The 21,444-nt window shown below is 37.1% G+C and overlaps 1 protein-coding gene across 1 annotated transcript in view; it reads left to right on the forward strand.

Annotated features, from left to right (window-relative positions):
* The window catches only part of cacna1ab (calcium channel, voltage-dependent, P/Q type, alpha 1A subunit, b), a 149,667-nt gene that overhangs the window by 3,914 nt on the left and 124,309 nt on the right, over positions 1-21,444 (forward strand). The window lies entirely within an intron of this gene.

A 21,444-nucleotide genomic window follows, 5' to 3' on the forward strand; every position in this document is an offset into this window, starting at 1 on the left:
TGTAGGTGTGTGTGTGGAGAGGATGTGTTTGGACACATTGATGGACACATTGATGACCACTGTTTCATTTGGACCCTGTGTGTGTGGTTTTGCCTGACAGCAGTTAGTGAATGTGAAAACCTTGAGCTCTGGTGAAACAGATATTGTTCGAAATCTGGAATGGATAGGGAGCAAATTCAGACCAAGATGGAAACATATTAAGGCAAAAAGGACAGTTGTGGTGATGTTTTTTTTTGGCAAAGTTGTTTTTGTGTTAGTGGCGTAGAAAGTCTGTTTATATTCTTGTGTTGTGATTAGTGGGTACACGCTCCTCACGAACTTGTCAGTCAAATCCTCTGCTGACTTTAGCTTATAATTGGAGACCGTCAAGTTGATGTGTGTATTTCTGTGCAGCTAGCAGCACCAAATAGAATAGCAAAAATCATGCATTCCAACCTTCCATAGTTTGGACAAACAGGTACATGATATATATATATATATATATTTTTATGCATTATATATTATATATATTTATTCTATATAATATATTATATGCATAATGATTTATATATTTATACATTTATATTTTTTTACGTTTATATATTTATATTATGCCAAGATATAAACATAATTTCATATTTTTATGTAATTTATATGTTATGTAAAACTTATAAAAATTATATCTGTATTTATCACTTTATAATTTCTTGTACTTTGTATCATACTTTATATTATTTTATAGTTTTAGATAACATGTAAATTACATGAAATAAACAAAAAAAATAAACAATTTATATATGATTTACACATTGTCAAAATATAAACATAATTTTATATTAAAAAAATATAAAAACTGACTTTATGGCTTATTTGTAGTTGTTTTTGGGACAGAAGGAAACTATTTTACCTAAATATAGTTCACCATAGAGAGAGCATGTTCTTTTTCACCTTGACGTATCCTCGGCCTCAGGTCTCTGGTGTTTAGAAGAATAAGCCTGGGTTTTGGTGTGTTTGCGTCACGGTGGGACCAAGTTACAGTGAACGTAGAGTGACAGTGGAATCCAGTCACGATTTTTGTTGCGCTTTAGGGGTGTGGAGGCTTCCACTCTCATCGCTCACCCACTCAATCTGGCAGCCGTAGCAGCGGGGAGACGTGAGATAACAGGTTACTGAGAGAAAATGCACTCTCACTTTCTTTCACTGACTCATTTCCCCTTGCTCTCTTCTCTCTTTCATTTTCCCTTTCTTGTCTCTGGTCTGGGAGTGATCAGCTGTAACTAAATATGAGCCCAGGGAGTCTGTCACACAGCAGAAATGCAGATAAATGCACAAACAAATACACAAACAAGTATAAGATGCACAAGATGTTGCAGTTCATACATACAATGGGGTCCAGAAGTCTGAGACTACATTGAAACTTTTCATGTAATCTTTAATGTAAGTCTATGTGTGATATTGACCATGCAAACTGCGTTGTGGAGATGGTCAGATGTTCTTGCACCCATTGAAGCACAAGATGCTCTCTGCATTTTCCTAGAATCATGCTGTTAGCTTGGAAACCATTTTTGAAATTTTATGAATTTAAATTCATGTACTTTAATTTAAATTAATTATTTCAAATGTATATAAATAAATATTTAATTTTTATTGTACTTTATTATATATATGTATATACAGGTGCATCTCAATAGATTAGAATGTCGTGGAAAAGTTCATTTATTTCAGTAATTCAACTCAAATTGTGAAACTCGTGTATTAAATAAATTCAGTGCACACAGACTGAAGTAGTTTAAGTCTTTGGTGCTTTTAATATTCCCAAAAAATATAAGAAACAGCACAAGCCCAAGAGGACAAGTGATAGTTTCATACATTGGCCTGAAACTGTAATACTGGCCCCAACTTTGTTGAGTCCTAAAATTAGAAGCAATTTCATTAGTGGTCTCAGATTCTCCCAATACCTATATTAAAGCATACATTGGAGAGTAGACTCTCTTTTTCCTCTTTCACACGTTCTCCTGCCACTGCCTTATGTTCGGTGTTTTCCATAAACACGGGGTACGTCTCTCACACACTCTCAATTAGAGCAGTGCTATATTAAAACAGCCTCTTAAATAGACAAAAAAAATAAGTTTGTGTCTCTCAGCTGTGTATTGCTTCTATTTTTCATCCCTTCATCTGTGTCCCTCATCCCTCCCCCTTATCTGTGCTGTAGATTACTTCAAATCTTATTTCACTGTACCTCCTATTTAGGTTTAGAATGAAAAGCTGTAAAATTATACATGCGATGGTGCCGCAGACGGCAGCCTCAGTGTTTGGCTCTCCAGTGTTTGTACTGTTTTTGTTAGTTTTTCCTGTTTTTGTTTCTCAAACACGATCAGTTTTACCAGGGATGAGCTGCTGAACATTCGGCAGAACACACCACACAATCTTCTACCGGATTTCGTTTATTCGGACGTTTTGCTGAACGTTGTAGTCGGCGGAGCTCCTGCGCTGATCAAGCGCTTCAGGACGCGCAGACGGGGGAAGCGAGCCGGCGTGCTCGTGAAGCTCAAACATACTTGGCAATAAAGCTCTTTCTGATTCTGATTCTGAAAATCAAAATATATGCTGTGAAGTAGTTTACATTTAGACTGTACAGACACACACAAACACACATAATCACACACAGTCTTATACAGCGACACTTGGCAGCAAGTGCGGACAGATCAGCGGGCAGTGTGACAAGGGGGCAGTTTTTGAGCGGAAGCTTCCACAGTTTCCGCTGGCAGGAGAGATCTAAGCTGCATAAATAGGGTAACCATGCTATTTTTAGCACCCATAAAAATGGGCTTTTTAGTATTACCAAGGCCGCAATGAACGAAAGCATTGATTTAAGGCTGAGAGATGATTTGTGGAATGTGACGTTACAGGTGTGAGGGTGCATGATGGGTCAATGTCATCCTGACAGCTGGCAGCTGCAGTCCTTTTTCCAACGAATGAGAGAGTGCCAACAGACGCAAATGTACAGACTTCCTGATTAGATTCTGCAAATAGTTCCATGTTGATTTATACCAGTTGCAAGGGTAGAAATTATCAAGTGATTGGACCTTGGTGAAATGTTATGAATTTTATGAAGCATAATTCTTTTCCTTAGACTATATGAGATAATTTTTGTTATTTTTGTGATGTTGATTTTAAAGCTGCACAATTTTTACCTGTACAATAACTAACTTAATGAAACTCTGAAGATGCAAATGGTATCTGGAAGAGTTAGGTAAAGAGTTAGGAATATATATAAATATATAAATATAATTCCCTTCGTATAAAAACAATAGAATTCAAAGAAACCATGATAGAAAACTAGTGTGAGAAAGGAGACATTATATATTTAGTTGATGTGAGAGAATGGATGGATCAGTAGATGAAAATCATCTAAGGAAATTGTGAAATGGAAAGTAAAGAAATGAAATATTCGGCAATCAAGATGAGGAGTGAAACAGGTGACAGGTTGAGCATTAAGACCAATGAGAACAGACGGCAAGACATCTGAGTGTCCTCTTAAACACTGAGCCATTGTTTGTTTTTCTTTGGTCCCCCTTTCCAACTCTCTTCTCTTATCTTCTTTTTATCTTGAATCAATCTGGCTTATTGCCATGCATTGGAGACCTGTTCCAGACAGAGGTGTCCCTTAGGACCTAGTTTCTCCAATGATGTGTGCGTGTGTATATTGATTGCTTTCTGGTGTGGTTGGGAAATCGTAATTCCTGACGTGTTTTAAACCCTGTTTTTATTGAACTTTCGAATACACCTCAGCAGTTTCCATGCAACTATGTCTCTGCATTAGATTCATTACTCTACATAATTACTTGGCTGGAACCCGAATAGCTTGCAAATGCATTACGTCAATCTGTGTCGTAAACCAGCACACTGTCTGGTTTTTGAGCATAGTTTATTATACCTGGGATTCCTGTCAAACCACAGTGTTCTCAGAGCCTGAGACCGTACCTCCTGCATCTCAATTATGCATTTGTGCCATACTGTCTTCCTCTAAGAGATCTCAGAGGTTTGTGATGTGTGTGTCTGTGCGACAGAAAGCTGAACTGGTTTGATAGTCTGATCCTAAGGCTGGAATGAATGTTCATTCTGTTTGTTTCAAGAGTTTGTGTCTACTTAAAGAAATAGTTAATGAAATTAAAATTTGCTGAAAATGTACTCACCTTTAGCTTCAGGCCATCCATGATGTAGATGAGTTTGTTTCTTCATCGGAAGTGATTTGGAAAGATTTTGCATTACATCACTTGCACACCAATTGATCCACTGCAGTGAATGGGTGCCGTCAGAATGAAAGTCCAAACAGCTCATAAAAACTTAACAATAATCCACAAGACTCCAGTCCATCAATTAATGGCTTGTGGAGCGAAAAGCTACATGTTTGTCAGAAACAAATCAATCATTAAGATGTTTTTAACTTCAAACAAGTCCTTTATCCATATGTTGCTTTCTCCAGCAAAAGTCATCTCATCTGAATCAGGAGAGAAATACAGATCAGGCACCGTTTACAAGCTAAATGTTGGTGGATTTTGATATGAGAGGACAACAGGAGATGGGATTTATTTTTTCACTGGAAGAAGCATTATTATGGATTATGGTATTTTGGCCAGAAGCGATGGTTTAAAATTAAAAAGCCTTAATGATGAATTTATTACAAACACACAGCTTTTTGCTTCACAAGACATTAATTGATGGACTGCATTCGTGTGGATTATTGCAATGTTTTTATCAGCTTGGACTCTCATTCTGACGGCACCCATTCACTGCAGAGGATCTATTGGTGAGCAAGTGATATATATTTTTTTTAATCAATTTTTTTTTTGTGTGAACTATTCCTTTAAAACAAACTAATCTGACCATTTTATAATCAGATATTCAGTTTAAAGAGAGAGAAAAATTGAAATTCTGTCATCATTTACTCATCCTCATGTTGTTCTTTCCTTCTTCTGCAGAAAACAAAAGATATATAATGATATTTAATAAAAAAAAATATATGTAATGCAAATCAACAGGGTCCAATGTTTTCTTTGACCCCACTGAATTGCTTTGAATAGACAAAAACACTTAAAAGGATGGTTCACCCCAAAATGAAAATTGTCATCATTTACTCACCCTCACCCCCATGTTCTAAACCTGCATGAGTTTATTTCTTCTGCAGAACACAAAAGAAGATATTTTGAAGAAATATGGTAAACAAACCTTTTTTGCTACCTTTGAGTACTATTGTATGAAAAAAAAAAACCTCAAAACATCTTCTTTTATTTTCCACAGAAGAAAGAAAGTCATCGAGGTTTGAAACAATGTAAGGGTGAATAAATGATGACAAGATTTTCATTTTTGTGTGAACATTCTTCAAAAAAATATATTCTTGTGTAGTTCATCTTTTATAGTTTGTGAAAAAGGACTCATTAGTGAAAACAGATCAAACTCTACCTATGTTTGTGCATCTGTGCATCTCCTGTTATTCATGTCTGTAGGGCAGAACTCACCTTATTGTATCTCTCTGTGCTCTGTCATTTCTCTGAGCCATTTAGATGCTAATGCAGCCATTGAGTCCATCCCATCTGCTGTCAGCTCAAAGGTTGAGCTGGGGGGCTGGACAGTCTGACCCTTATTCACACCCATTTAGACTTCCCTTTTCCCCTGACTAAATCATGGACAACAAATATGACACAATACATACATGATTATGTTGTACAGGATGTATAAAACAGTCTGCTGCAGGTAAATATGAGTGTTATTTACAGCGTATTTAGAAGTTTATTTTCACATAAAACAAATACTCAATATACCTTTTATTTCAAATGCTTTCACACCACTCTGAAATGCATTGCTTATTTTCAGGTGTCAAATAAACTCTGGATAGCCGTTGTCATATATTTATGTTAGCAAATAGCCTAAACTACACTATATGTGAAGTAGAGGATGTTAAAGCCAAAAAAATCTAGCTATTGTGTACAGCCAGTTTTACTATAAAATGTTCTATCGTTAAGCAAGTCAGACAAAGACAGTTTCATTCAGGAAAAGAGGTGCTGAGAGACTAACATGCTCACAGCAATCTCCTCAAAGGATATTATGTCATAAATCATTTCTTTATGACAATGCTCTAATTCTCTCTCATATTCAGAGATTGCTCTATTACAGTGTTTCTCAACCCTGGTCCTGAGCGCCCCCCAACACTGCACATTTTGTATGTCTCCCTTATCTGACACCCATTTCAGGTCCTGGAGTTTCTTTTAATGAGCTAATGAGTTGAATCAGGTGTGTTTGATTAGGGAGACACACAAAATGTGCAGTGCTGGGGGGGCGCCCAGGACCAGGGTTGAGAAACACTGCTGTATTACTTGCCATTGCCCGTAGTTCATATTTTGTTGTCCTGATTTATTTAGGCCCTTAGAGACATTCACATATACAAATAAAGACAAGACACACAGTAGATGCTTGAATTTGACTTGATTTCAAAACTAGAAGTAATTCAAAGATATTTATTGCATATATTTCATTATAAAACGTATTTATTTATTAGATTTTTTTTCATCACACAGCTGTAATTTCAAATTGTATTGACTTTATATAATATTAGAGTTGCTGCCCTCTCCTGGGCAAAATATTCAACTGCACTGTAAACTGTTTACCAGGGATATCTAACTGGAGATCTGTCACTGGATATACATTTTTATAGACAATATGTGACCCGTGCTGGCAAAACGAGTCGGAATGCGCACGGTCTAACAGTGAGCTACAGGCAAAATAAGTGAAAGATGTCAGTTTTGGTCGAATTTGAGGTTTTCACAAAAATGGGTTCATTAAGCCCTTTTCTAGTGATCCCAATGCTTCAAATAGTAATTAAACATCTAAAATTATCTTTATTTGTACGTTTTCTGAGAGGAGTACCTTTTTCTCTGCTCACTTCTGGACGACTGTTGCTGCTTCTCACCACAAGTTGTAGGATATATCGCTGCAAAGCGCAGCATTCCAGCTTTATGAATATTCATAGCGAATTCTACATAAGACGCGCCTCTCCGAGAGCGCGCGATCTCATAACATTATTGCGAAATATGTCTTGGCCAGATTCACACAGACATAATCTGTTATGTCCTACATGAACGTTTAGTTAATGGTTGGGGGAAAATCTGGTGTGTAACATTATATTAGATCCATGAATTACAGTAGGTCACAATATTGATCTGTCTCGATGTTAATCAAACATTAAAAGACGGAATCATTCGCTACTCTTGATTAAACTACAGTTTATTTCCATCTTTGTTCTTATTTTTAATAACAAAGATAAAATAAAAAACAGCTATATTGTGATTAATAATATAGTAATTATTATTAAGAAAAGAATTGGAGGAAAATATGCAAAGTTGCTCTGTGATTTTGCTTTGGAACCTTTAGAAAACTTTAACTCTGACTTTGCTGACTGTCGCCTTCAAACGGAAGTAACTTTTTTTGTCCGATTCTAACAAGTTATATATCATTTTGAAGGCATTTTAATGTAGAATGTGAAAATGAAGAGAACTAATTTTTGAAAATGTGCTCATTTCGACTCATTTTGCCAACACGGGTCACACACATATTAATAAATATATTATTTATATTAAAAATATTTTATTTTGAAAACATACCTGTCATGAGGAGTACACTAGGTGGAGCTGTTCAACCAAGTTACATTTTTTTTTTTTTTGCCTACTCTTTCAATGCCAGACACGTGGCGGCACTGCAGGACAGTACTTGTAGATTTCTGCAGCCCCACCTACTGTTTTGTCACCCTGTAATCACCCACAACTGAGGGCAGTGTTGCCAATTTAGCAATTTTGTTGCTAGATTTAGCAACTTTTCAGACTACCCTAGCAACTTTTTTTTCAAAAAGCACCTAGCAACAAATTTAGCTATTTTTAAAAAGTTTTTGGCAACTTTTAGCAACTTTTGTAAAGTGACTCAAATGATAAAAAGACATATTTTCATCTAAATTACACAAAAATAGGAAACCATTGAAACCAACAGCTAGCCAGCCAAGCAGCACATCAACCTGGAGAGAGCTAGAGAAATAGTACAAACAAATGTGCATTAAGTTGCTAGTTCCAATTGGTCAATAATAAATGCACATTTATGATACAGCATGTTATTAGCTTGTAATTGTTGTTCAGTTAGGTACACTGTAAGAAAAAATATGTGGAAAAACTGAAAAAGTACTAGTCATTTTCTGCCAGGATGTCATCCATTAAGTTGTAACCTGTAACCTTAAAACACAAAATGCAATGTGGAATTTAAAACACCTGTAAAAAATAAATATGTATTGTCCCTTCATATAAACAGTACATTGTGTCCTATTTTTATAGACTTTTGTGTAGCACACTAATTAACTAGTACACTGCTTAAAACTATAATTGTTCAGAATGTGCAGTATTTACACAAAAAAAAATTTTATGTTTATAATATTTTTATGAACAAATAACATTTAAAAAATATTTTTCGCTGAGATTTGAGTAATATCGTTGTGTTTTCCACATAAAAACGCTGTTTTGTGCAATGGTTATGCAATGACGTCATCACGCAATGACATCACAACATCATTTAGCAACTTTTAGCAACAAATCAATCTGCCTTTAGCAACTTTCCCTGAAAATTAGTTGGCAACAATGACTGAGGGGGATCTCCCATCTTGATACACATACTCACACACTGGCTCCTCTCTGTCTCTCACCCACTCTCTTGCTCTAAGCCTCCACACATAACATTGTGATGATCATTACAGCAGTAGTGTTAAGAACTCATGCTGACTGACTCTGTCTATCAGTTTGATTGAATGGATTTTATCAGTATGATTACTATGTGCTGTGCCTGAATTCTCTATGATATCTGTGCAGTTGAAAGCAGTAAAAGGCAGAGGAAACCTGATCCACCAGTAGAAGACTTCACTAACATCTTATGTCACTCATGCTGTGAATAATGTGTTCACCCTCATGTTCCAAACCTGTATAACTTATTTACTTCTGTAGAGCACAAATACATTTAGCATGATATCTGAGCTGCTGTTTTCCACTGAATGACAATGGGTGGTGACTATGTGCTGATCCAAAAAAGACCAAAAGTAAAGCAAATGTAGTTTTTACTTCTATGGTAGTTTATAAATATATTCCAAGTTCTCTTAAAACATTTCATAAATTTGACTTGAAATGAAAGATATTTACAGGAAATCTTGTGACAGCTGTGATCACCATTTACCAGTGTTTTTTCAGTAGCACTGATATACTATAATAGATTTTGTTCATATTTTGAATTAGATTATATATTTTTAGTTTTATGTTTACATTTTTATTTTAGTTAAAGTTTTAGTAATTAAATTTTTTTATTAGTTTAGTTTTTGTTAAATGTCTATATAATATTCATTAATTTTTAGTTATTAGTTTTAGTTTGTGTAGTTTAGTTATTTTAGAACTTTAGCTTAAACAAAAATAATAAATACATTTTTTTTATTTTATTCAATTATATTTAATTTAACATTTATTTAACTAAAGTACACAGTTAAAGTCAGAATTATTAGCCCCCTTGGTGAACATGAGCAAAGAAATCTGTGAAAATAAATGTGTTGTTTATCTGTTTGATCTTTCATTAAAAAAAATCACAAAAATCTAACATTTCATTGAAGTTAAACAACTGAAAATGGGGAGAAAATATAATTAGGAATTAAATGTTTTTCTTTAACGCATGGTGATCACAGTTATTGGCCCCCTTTTATTCAATACTTTTTGCAACCTCCATTTGCCAGCTCTGAGTGTTCACTTATATGCCAGATGAGGTTGGAAAATACCTGACAAAAGTCTAAACGGTCCCGGATATCGAGTGAAACTCCTTCAGTGGCCGCTACGTCATGACAAGCGTCAGCATGTTTACATCTTGCCAGGATGGAATCTAGTGTTTCTTGTCTCTGCTGTTTGTAAGCTCTTTCAGTAGCTGTGGTGTACTAAAATTCCCAACGGCGTCAGGGCTAAAGTGGAAAGTACAAAGACGCGGGTATTTAGGAAGTTTTATTCGTCCACAGGCATCTTCCCATTCTTTTCTCCTCTTCTTATCGCTAGGAAAGCAGTGAAGACTTACATTGCTTCTCTTGTTGCCCTTCAACTGAAAATTACAACCAAAAGCCGCACAATGTGGCATCGTATCTGTATTTTATTTTCCAAGTTGTGTTGCGGTAAAAATAACAACAGGAAGCGCCAGTAGCTCACCGAGTGCAACCATTTGATGTAATCGAAATAATGGCACCCCCAATAGTCCAAAATATGTATAAAAAAATTTGAATTTTTAAAATAACGTAAATCTTTCATGAGTTTTCTTCTATTTCAGTAAGAGACATCATTTACGTCAGTGGTTCTCAATTCCAGTCCTCGCGTACCACCGCTCTGAGTATTTTGCATTTCTCTCTTATTTAACACACCTGATTCAGATAACCAGCTCGTTAGAAGAGCATGCATGAACTTTGTTACGATTGACATGGTCCCTACACAGTGGTCATTGCTCCCTACTCCCTGAGCATGGGATATCCGTTGAAGTTTACTTCACTTCGGAACATTCATTCAGCCTCTTCTTATCGCTAGGAAAGCAGTGAAGACTTACATTGCTTCTCTTGTTGCCCTTCAACTGAAAATTACAACCAAAAGCCGCACAATGTGGCATCGTATCTGTATTTTATTTTCCAAGTTGTGTTGCGGTAAAAATAACAACAGGAAGCGCCAGTAGCTCACCGAGTGCAACCATTTGATGTAATCGAAATAATGGCACCCCCAATAGTCCAAAATATGTATAAAAAAATTTGAATTTTTAAAATAACGTAAATCTTTCATGAGTTTTCTTCTATTTCAGTAAGAGACATCATTTACGTCAGTGGTTCTCAATTCCAGTCCTCGCGTACCACCGCTCTGAGTATTTTGCATTTCTCTCTTATTTAACACACCTGATTCAGATAACCAGCTCGTTAGAAGAGCATGCATGAACTTTGTTACGATTGACATGGTCCCTACACAGTGGTCATTGCTCCCTACTCCCTGAGCATGGGATATCCGTTGAAGTTTACTTCACTTCGGAACATTCATTCAGAGATTTGCGATATGCCACTGCCTGCAGCATCTTCACACAGACGAAACTTACTAGAGAAGTGTGAAGTGTGACATTATGTACCTCTGTAAATAAATGTAATTTTAATTCACATCTTGCACACTTTAATGCCCTTTAAATGGAACATATACGCTCCCTTTGAAACTGGAATCATGGCGGAATATCCTTTGATGTCCACTTCGCAAGGCACTTACGGTCAAATAGAACAAACGTCTGAAGTGATAAGAGATGCATACAAAATGTGCAGTGTGGTGGTACGCGAGGACTGGAATTGAGAACCAGTGATTTACATTATATTAAGCCCTACAAGTCTTAATACCCGGGGTTCCCTTTAAGAGACCACTCCAAATAAATTTTCTTATATCAGCGTCCATACGTGTATGGCAGCCATTCCATTCCAGTGTCTGTTGAATTCCAACACAGGTACACCTCATTGTGCTTAATGAAGTACTGATTAGGTGATCACCTGAACCAAATCTTATTTAAAGAGGAAAAGTATAAAAACCACTGCTGTGGTCATCAATATCCTCTTGCAATAGGACCAGCTGGATGGCAAAAACAGTGCTAGTAGTACCTCAAAAATAACTGGAATCAAATAATAACTATTGACCATGCCAAAAGAGTTGAAATGAAAATTTTCAAGTGAGGAAAAGAAGGGTTCAATTCTGGCTTTACTGGCAGAGGGATACAACGAGCATCAGGTTGCTTCCATCCTTAAAATTTCAAAGACAGCAGTTCATACAAACAAGGTCAAGCTGCAGACATTGGGGACAACAAAACTACAAACCGGCGAAAAGAACTCTCCGCTGACCAGGATGACCACCTACTCATTCAAATGTCACCCAACAACCAAAGCATGACATCAAGTGACCTACAAAAAGAAAGACAAACGGCAGCTGGGGTGAAGTGCACGGTGAGAACGGTTCGGAAGAGTCCTACAAGCCACAACCGCACCCACTGTGCAATTTGGTGGAGGATCGGTGATGATCTGGGGGTGCTTCAGCAAGGCTGGAATCGGGCACATTCGTCTTTGTGAAGGCCACATGAATCAAGCCACGTACAAGGTTGTCCTGGAAGAAAACGTGCTTCCTTCTGCTCCGACAATGTTCCCCAACTCTGAGGATAGTTTTTTCCAGCAGGACAATGCTCCATGCATCACAGTCAGGTCAATCAAGGTGTGGATGGAGGACCACCAGATCAAGATCATGGCATCAAACAAAGCCGAGCTGCTTGAATTTTTGCACCAGGAGTAACAAAGTCACCCAACAGTAATGTGAAAGACTGGTGGAGAGCATGCCAAGACGCATGAAAGCTGTGATTGAAAATCAGGGTCATTCCACCAAATATTGATTTCTGAACTCTTCTTAATGCCGAGTTCACACTGCACTATTGTAGCCCGATTTCACTCGCCAACAGGTTTTGCGAAATCGCCGACAAATGCCTGAAATCGGAGGCAAATCGGTGCTCGTTCACACGAGTGACAATCACGCAGTGGGAATTATCAAAGATGCAATCTGAGGGAATCGCCGACGCGTCGCCGACACCCCGCAAAATATTTGGCATGCTAAATATCTGGAGCCGTTGGCGATTCACAATCCTGCTGTGTGAAATGAGTTCTGACTGAAAAACACATCGGCGATGACCTACAGCCAATGAGAGACCAAGATACAGGGCAGCGGGAAGTTCGGGGAGGAGTTTTAGACCAGAATATCAGTATTTTAATAGATATATGAACAATTACATCATACAGAAACAAGCACAAACATTTGCTTGACCAGCCACAACATCAGCATAACAGTTACTGCAAAATTATTTACCTCCAACTCTCTTTGCAGAACACCCAATCCCTGTTCCCTGCATCTCCCTCCTGCATAACCTTGTAGCTGGAAATTAGCTCACAGACAATTTGTGGGCTATATATATATATTTTTTAATAATTCCAGTCTTGCTCGAGAACTCCGGTCTGACGCACGTGGGTTCTCACGTTATTTCCTTATTACCAGGGGCGTGTCTATGTGGTGGCCAGGGGTGGCACCGGCCCCCCCTGAAATTTGTCTGGCCACCCACGGTGCCCCCCCCTACCAGATGTCTTGCGATGTATTATAACATACATCGTTCCGCAAACACAACCTCCTCCACCCCCACAGCAGCAGCGACTGACTGCTACCTCAGATAGTCGTGCAGTGTGAAAACCACGGTGACCTGACGACTTTGTAAATCGTGCGGTGTGAACTCGGCATAAGTTAAAACATTAGTGTTGTGTCATTTAAAAATGAATATAAATTTGTTTTCTTTGCATTAGCTGAGGCCTGAAAACACTGCATCTTTTTTTTTATTTTGACCTTTTGTCATTTTCCGCAAATTAATGCTCTAAATGTCAATGTTTATTTGGAAATCGGAAGAAATGTTGTTAGTAGTTTGTAGAATAAAACAATATTCATTTTTCTCCAACTCATACCTATACATAGTAAAACCAGAGAAACTGATAATTTTGTAGTGGTCTCTTAATTTTTTCCAGAGCTGTATATATTTTTGACATTTTCTGTCCCCAAGTCTCAACTGATTTCTACAATTCTCCCGCTGTGATCCTCCTCGCTGTGCATGAAGACGATATAGATACACGGCCTCTTCCAGGCAGATTTGTAACATCCTGTTGATTATGATGTCTTTTATTGTCTAATTATTGCCCTGATGGTGAAAATGGGATGGCATATTGGAGAAAATAATTTACTAAATAATGAGATTTTCCCCCGCTTTCAACAGTTTTGCAATGGAAGGTTAGATTTTTGTGAGGGTTTTTTTATTTTTTTTATTTTATTTTTTTATGAAAGAGGTTAAACAATGCAGACTTATTTTCACAGCCACCTTTGCTCATATTAATTTACCAAGCGGGCTAATAATTCTGACCTAACTCTGATTATATATTTATATCTTTTTTTTTTTAAATCTATATTTCATTTTTGGGGGAACTATCCCATTAAGGCTTCTTCTATGCATACCACAGTTGTTTATTGCGCTTATTTTTGATATTTACCATTTGCGAATCACAAGCACCATTTGGTTATTTTCACCTTTTTTATTCCTCTTCAGTTCCAGACCATTACCTCATCAGCTGAATTAAGTAATCAAAAACGGAAGCTCTCAGGTTTGTGCTTGATGAAAAGCAGCAGTTTATGTACAGTATAGTATTCCCAGCAGTCACCATGTCACCAGCGTTCTGTTCTGACTAACGTCACCGTTAAGTGCTCCAGCCTGTCTGAGTAGCCATGCGTCCCATCGCTCACATGTCTTCTCAGGGTCACTCTCCCTGATTGGCTGGCTGCCAGTTTCTGCTCTGCTCTTTTCTCAATGAAACGTTCAGTGAGTGTGATTTACGCTGTCCTAACGGCACCAGTGGAAATGAGATGCAGCAGAGTGCGGATGGCAAATGCACACAAAAACAAAAAAGGATATCAAAGCAATAGAAACAATGTTAAAGGGATAGTTCACCCAAAAATGAAATATCTGTCATCATTTGCTCCCTCATGTCGTTTCAAAGCCGGGTGATTTCCTTTCTTTGGTGGGACACATAGAATAGGTGAGTCAGTAGTAGTGCAATTTATTATGAAAGGCATAAAAGATGATTTATGTGTGTGTGGCAAAGAGATTTAACTATTTCTTTCATCATAAGTCTTGTAGTCTTCTGCACGAGACACACATGCTCATCAGCACAAACCCTTTAAGCATAAACCATGAACACATACTCTTTAAGTCTCTCTTACCCATAAATAAAATGGTATGAGAACACAAGACTGTACTTAATACAGTGTCTTGCTAAACATCCATCTGCGTTACACGTTTACACAAGCTCTTATAGTTTGGGGTTTATTTGCAGCAGCCTGCAGTAAAATGAGGGTGCTCTGTTTTTATCCCCACCTGCTTCATGTTCTTGCTTTCTCTGAACAAGGACACTGAAAATAGTCCGTATCTTATTATTAATCCTTTCTCTCTATCACGCTCATTTTATTTATTTATTTTGTTCTGCCTTTATCTATCTATCTATCTATCTATCGATCGATTGATCGATCGTTACTTTCGTTCGTTACTTTCGTTCGTTACTTTCGTTCTATCTATCGTTCTATCTATCGTTCTGTATATCTCAGGATTGGTCCATTGATCTATCAATCTATCTGTCAATCATTCTGTCTAGCCATGGATCGTTCTATCTGTCAGTAAAAACGCTTTTCTAGTTAAAATTTATTTTGTTGAAATATTTCAATTATATTTCAATTGAAATGGACTTGCTTAAGTTAAAATTCTGATTTAAGTTCAATATCGTGTTTGGTTCTTTTAATTCAAATTAATTTTGAATTTTTTTTTCTTTAATTAATTGTTTACAATGAATCTAGGAATTATTTCTAGGGAGTAAACGGGGTCCATTTTGATTTTATGTTAAGCTCTCAGATTCATTTAGACTATAAGAACATTAATGCATTGCACACACACACACAAATATACTTCCTTCTCTCTCCTTTCCCCTTCCTTTTCATTTCCATCTTTCTCTAACTCAGATCATCTGACTCCTCCCCCTCTCTCTTGCCAAGTGTTTTCACTTTAATTGAAAGGCCCTCAGTGATGAATCAGGGCTGATTTGCCATTTGCAGGAACAGGAAAAACGAACGCTCAGCACACTGGCTAGATGCATGGATGGATGAAAAGAAGAAAGGATGGAGGGAGGGATCGATGGGCTGATGTGGTCTCAGTGCTCTCGGCCAGACTCATTCACCATCTCTCCTGCTTACTCATTACTTCCCATCCACCTCTGATCACACCTCATGCTTTTAAAATCATTTCCTGCCCGTAATATGCTCTTTTCATTTTCGATCTCTCTTTTAGTCTGCAGTGCCATCTGTTCTTTTGAACCACAAGTATCGTCAGCATTTACGTAATTTATCTTGATTATGATACATTTATTTTGGTTACAAATCTACTAGTCTATGTTGAAAGAATAGCTATATTTTCCTTGCAAAAAATACAATTTGAAAAAGCTCTGCTAATTTTAAATGATTAAATATTTAAAGAAAGATGCAATTTTGGCTCCGGATGGTGTAGTTTTTATATCTGCTAGCAGTGCCTGGTTAACTAGCCATATCTTGACCTCCTAGTTTTTGCTTAAATCTTCACCCCCTTCTGTCAAAGGTTTGTCACACTCAGATTAAGAATAAAAGAGGGTGACAGATTGAACGACTCGTTCATGTTCACACCGCTGTAATTTTTCTCTCGTTCCCTGTCATGGATTGCAACAGCCCATTTTGGCAGCATATGAATGTAAATCTCAGCACAAATGCCACACAAACATAATCTATTGTTAAAGGGATAGTTCACCCAAAAATAAAAACCATTTACCCTCAGGTTGTTCCAAACCTGTATGCATTTCTTTCTTCTACAGAAAACAAAAGGTTTTTATTTTGAAGAATGTTGGTAACCAAACAGTTTAGGGTCTTATTGACTTCCATAGTATTTGGGACCCAAAACCATTTGGTTACCAACGTTCTTCAAATTACTTTTTTTTGTGTGTGTTCTACAGAAGAAAGTCACACAGGTTTGGAACAACAAAGTAAGTAATGACAGAATTGTCATTTTTGGGTAGACTATCCCTTTAAAAACCGATTTAGGATACAGTTTATGGTATGTAACTTTACTTTGTGAGTGTGTGTGGTTATCTCAGCAGGGAGTTGAGACATGGGGCTGAAGTGGCTGCACCAACTCCCTCTGGTTCTTGACTATGCAAATTTAGTTTAAATGCATGTGTATTTATATTGTAGACACATACAGTGTGTGCAAAGACTCAGCGTGTGTGTGTATGCGTGCGCATGTGTGTAAGTGCTGATCCTTCTCAGTAGACTGCTTACTCTCTCAGTAGACTGCTTACTCCACAACAGTCTTAGGCCATTAGCTGAGGCTAGCAGTGCAGTCTCACCCCTCCATTCGCTTTCTCCACCTCTTACTCCCTCCCTCCCTCCACCCATCCCTACTCATCAATCAGTTCATCAATTAATACACACTCAGTCCCTCAGCAAACACACAGAACAGCCAAAAAAGACCAATCTCCTAATTACTGTGGCTCTTCTTCCATCCTCTCCCATTCCTCTCCCTGTCATTTTATCCCTCCCCCTTTCCCCCAACCATAAACTCTCTGTCTGAAGACTCAGTCCATTTAACTCTATCACATTGGTCTTAGAACTGAAACAGATACAGATAAAGACAAGATATTTTATATAACATAATATGTTTGATTTGCATTTCATTTAGGAATATCAGGGTCGGTAAGGCAGCAAAATCAATAGAGTTAAGGTTTTACGTACTGTAAGCTTAAGTGATATTTTTTGTTCTGCCTAAATGTATAGCTTTAAATACATTTTGTTCTGCCTATAGTAAATGTAGAGCTGCTTTGCTGTTTTTGTGATGTGTTTTCAATCAGATAATAGAGAATCAACACGCAAAGTGACACATGCAAGAAGGATAAGACCAACTACAATTAAACATACAAATCATATGTATATTAAATATGTAATATTAATTTGATATTATATTGAAGTATAATATACAGTGTGTGTCTGTGTATACACATTTTTAAAATAAGGTCCTATTAGTTAACATTAATTAACAATGAGCAATACATATACAGTACAGTTACAGTATTTATCAGTCTTATAGTATTTATCAATCTTTGTTAATGTTAGTTGATAAAAAATACTACTGTTCATTGTTAGTTCATGCTAGCCCTGTTATAATTTTTATTATGTATTTGTAAATGTTTAAATTGTATATAAGTGATTATTCACCCAAAAATTCTGTCATAATTTCTTCACCATTTTATTCACCCTTTTATTATTCCAAACCTGTATGAGTTTCTTCTTTAATTTTTAAATATCATATTTTGTGTTCCACAGAAGAAAGAAAGGCATACAGGTTTGATTTAATTTTCTGTTTATCAATGTAAGTGATGATTTCTGATCATTGTATGGTACACATATAGTGGAGCTTCCCTTGTACTGAAGTACCATGGTACTCAACGCATTGCCTAATGAAATATTAACCAACAGAACAAAGGCCAGCATGCATCGGTGATGTGATGCTGTGTTTGTGTGTACGTTTTTTGTTCCTGAGTTTGATTAAATAAAAAAAAAAAAAGTAATGTAGGGGAGTGCACACTAGTGGAAGATAAAAACAACAAAAGTGAGGGTCTCCCAGGACTCTCTTGGTTTGGACATTCAGGAAAACACATCCACTTGCTCATATACTTACACTTCGAGAGGCTGCAGAGAGTTAAATAGATCAAAGTTTAATAGCTGGGCTAATATGCATGGCTGCTATGAATTATTTAGGTTTATGAATCATTGAGTGAGAGATGTCTATTATTTGACGCACACACGTGTATATAAGAAGTATTAATAATTATAATAAATTAATATAATACTTTAAGATAAATATTATACAGAATATATTAATATAACAAATTAATATTTACAATACATTTATTTTTTATTTTATTTTAAAGACAGAAGAAAGTTGTTGAGTAATGCTCATATAAATTAAGATAAATAGTATTTTGAACACTGTTTGTTTTACACAAATTGTTGGACGTTTCATGATTTCATACAGCCACTATAAATGTAGTCCAGTTTGTAGAAAGTAATTGCAAATATAGAAATAAATAAATTTAAAAAAGAATTAATTAAATAAGTAAATAAAAGTATTTTGTTTGCAGATGATACTTGGTTTGTTATTTTATTTTCAGATTTTTGTAGGTGTCCTAAGTGTCTAAATACATATTTGGGCCACTGTATTGTCCCTTAAACCCTTATCTCTCCTGTCAGTGCATCAGAGCGAAGTTTGAGTAAAACTATTTCTCCAAGACTTCATAAGAGCAACTTGTTCCTGGGATTATAACGACAGCATCTATTGCCACAAGTGTAGTCTTGTCACATCAGATTCCTTTGAATGACACCTCCAAGCTGGGGCATTTATTCTTGCTGTGGGTGAGCGAGGTGCTTTCTAATGTGTTGCAGTCACAGAGCAGTAGAGTAAGTGAGTTCTCGAGCATATTCTAACCTCTTGAGACAGCCTATAAAGGGGCTACACATACCTCCTGCTGCCGTACACCGAGATAAGCTGAGGATGAATCTATTGCACTCGCTGCACGGTTTAAATATAGTAGCCCCCCCACCCCCCGTCTCCGCATACGCGCTCTTTATTACTGAGAGACTCATGGGTTCTTGGCAGGTGGTGATTTTCTGTGCATTCTTATGTGCTCTACATGCTGTTTGACTTATTTCAGCCATTTTGAAATGCCATTGGTATGAAAATGCTCATGAAAAGTGATCTAAACGACATAACTAGTGGCTCAGCATATAATTCCAACTGTTTTTATCCATTTATCTGTTAATTTTTGGCCATTTCTTTTCAAAATGTTTCTTCGAAGTTACAATTAAAACTGATTATTGGAGTACGTTTTACAAGGAAATACTATTTCACATTTAATTCAGTGTGCTACTTTGTTACTTTGTAATTGTTTGTGATATTTGCTAGAAGTTTCTGTAACACTTTATTTTACAATGTCCTTGTTACACGTTACATGTGCTTACTATAGTAAAACGGTAAATTATGCATAATTACATGCAATTAACCCTAAACAAAACCCTATTCTTCACCCTAAACCATTATTAAAGGAATAGTTCACCCTAAAATGATCACTGAAAATGTACTTGCCCTCAAGCCATCCAATATGTAGATGGGTTTGATTCTTCATTGGAGCAGATTTGGAGCAATTTAGCATTTTATTACTTGCTCCTTATGGTTGCTGTCAGAATGAGAGTCCAAACAACTGATAAAAAAACAATTGTTCAGAACTGTTTTAGACTGTGCATGATCTGTGCATATTTCTCTCCTGATTCAGACAAGGCATATTTTTTACTGGAGAAAGCAATATTATGGACAGGGGACCCGTATTTCATGGAAGCAATGCTTTGAAGTTAAAAATATCTTAATGATTAATTTGTTTATTGCACAAGACATTAATTGATGTACTGGAGTCATGTGGGATACTTGTGGATTATTGTGATGTTTTTATCTGCTGTTTGGACTCTCATTCACCGCAGTGGATCCATTGGTGAGCAAGTGATGTAATGCTAAATTTCTCCAAATCTGTTCTGAGGAACAAACAAACTCATCTACATATTGGATTGCCTAAAGATGGGCAACGATTCAGTAAATTTTCATTTTTTAGTGATCTATTCCCATAAGTACATGTTGTTAATTAACATTACACACAAACTACCCTGCCACAACCTTATTGCTTTATAACCGTAGAGTGTGAGCTTTCCATTTGGATCCAATTCTGACCGCTTGCTTGTGGTAGATGTAAGGGTTATCATGCTTCATGCTATGTGCAGTCAAAACACCATCTGGTAATCCTGAATATTCCTGAAGGGCCAGAGCTTAGAGAGCAGGTGGTTAGACAGTTATATGACTTTCCATTCTAAACAAATTCACACATATTTACATTCTCATCTTCCTTTTCCCGTGCATTCTGATCCATTCTCTCGGTTTCTTATTTTACTTGAGGCTAGATGGGTGCAGAGAGAGAGGAAGTGGAAGGATGGAATGAAAAAGGAGAGGAGCAGGCAGGGGAGAGAGAGAGCAAAAAGCAAACCAGAGGGAGAGAGAGAGAATGCGGGGGAGCACTGGGTGCTTCCTGCAGGGTTGCCGTGTAAACGCGGTCTGAATGACAATGGTGCACATCAGGGCCCCAGCACGACTCACGGCTCAGCCAGAAACACAGGAACACATAGCATGCTGTTACGTATACACGCACGCACGCATGCTGCACCGAATGCACACAAGATATATAAACATTGATTTTTTTTTTGTATTCATTATTTTTCACATGTGAACTGGTTATGATGCAAATTTCTAAAATGTTTTTGCTGAATGCTAGCAGTTAATAGTCACCTATGTACAGTGTGTGCTGCAATGGTGATTTCTTTCTCACTCACTCTCTCTACTCTGTGCTGTGTGTTACAAAACCTTTTGTCAAATTGTCTCCCCAAGCGAATGTATTAGGCCTTAATTAACCATGTCTCTCAACGCGGAGGCTCATCATCTTTGTTGCATTACACCAGGCGCTCCAGCAGATACGCTACAGACTGCGCATCCACGCCCCTTACCGACACTTATGCTCGCCCACTACCAGGACAACCACTCCACCTCCTCAGTGGGAATCCTCCCCTTTTATTGCATTATTATGGGCGGCTTGACACAAAAGCTCCCAGAACAAGT

Source organism: Sinocyclocheilus rhinocerous, unplaced genomic scaffold, assembly GCF_001515625.1.
Source record: "Sinocyclocheilus rhinocerous isolate Xijiao unplaced genomic scaffold, SAMN03320098_v1.1 scaffold1275, whole genome shotgun sequence".
Taxonomy (NCBI): domain Eukaryota; kingdom Metazoa; phylum Chordata; class Actinopteri; order Cypriniformes; family Cyprinidae; genus Sinocyclocheilus; species Sinocyclocheilus rhinocerous.